Genomic DNA, 1,019 nt, shown 5'->3' with positions numbered 1-1,019 from the left:
ATGAAGAATCTGTGGGTCAGGCTCAGTGATTTCCAGGTAATAAATGGTAGGGCTGTGGAATTGCAAAGTGAATTAAGTTCAATTCAGTTAACAGCATCCTTGGAAAACAATACAGAAGTGACTGAGTTCACCCTGCTGGAACTAAACAACGCCGCAGAGCTGCAGGGCTCCCTCTTCATAACGTTCCCTCTTCGTCTATCTCACCAGCGTGGTCGGAAGCCTGGGAACGATCCAGTTGATTCCCTCGTGTGCTTTTCCCCCAGTAACCTGCCTCTGGTGGGCTTCGGCTGCTCTACAGCTGTCAATCATAAAGTCATGGCTGGATTCCTTGCGGGAGACAAGGTCATCTCCTGCAACGTGTGTGCTGCTCAGATGTTCTTTCTTTCAGCCTCTGCCACCGTGGAAAATGTACTCTTGCTTCCATGGCCTAGGACCGCTTCCCAGCAGTGTGTAAACCCCTGCCTTACACCACCATAATGGCGGCAAGCCTGTGGCACGCCTTGCCATAGGCCCCTGTGTGTATGGTTTCCTGAACGCCTCCATCCGTGTCAGGGACACAGTCAGTTTCTCTCTCCGTGCGGCCAAACTAACCCATCACTTTTTCTGTGATGCCCCAACAGTCATGACTCTCTCCTGTTCTGACAGACACATTAGTGAGCTGGCTCTTGGTGCTGTGGCGAGTCTCAGTATCCTTTTCGGCCCTCCTAGTTATCTTGATTTCCTGCCTGTTCATATGTGTCACCGTCCTGAAGATGCACTCGGCTGAGGGATCCCTGAAGGCTTTATCCGCCTGCGCGGCTCACCTCACCACAGCCGCCATCTTCTACGGGACCGTCACCTTCATGTACTCCCAGCCCAGCTCCAGTCAGTCCACCGACGCGGACAAAATGGCGTCCATGTTCTCTACGGCGGCCATCCCGGCACCGAGTCCTGTGGTCTACAGCCTGAGGGACAAAGTCAAGAGTGCGTTCAAGAAAGCTACTGAGAAGGCAAAATGGTCTCTAAGTTTCATCTCTTAA

General features: G+C 52.5%; 1 pseudogene; it reads left to right on the top strand.

Moving 5' to 3' along the window:
* On the top strand, nt 1-1,019 carry LOC120876013 (annotated as a pseudogene).

The sequence above is a fragment of the Oryx dammah genome, unplaced genomic scaffold (genome assembly GCF_014754425.2).
Source record: "Oryx dammah isolate SB20612 unplaced genomic scaffold, SCBI_Odam_1.1 HiC_scaffold_17, whole genome shotgun sequence".
NCBI lineage: Eukaryota > Metazoa > Chordata > Mammalia > Artiodactyla > Bovidae > Oryx > Oryx dammah.
The sequence above is the reverse complement of the archived record's forward strand: the minus strand, read 5'-3'. Positions and strand labels throughout refer to the sequence as shown.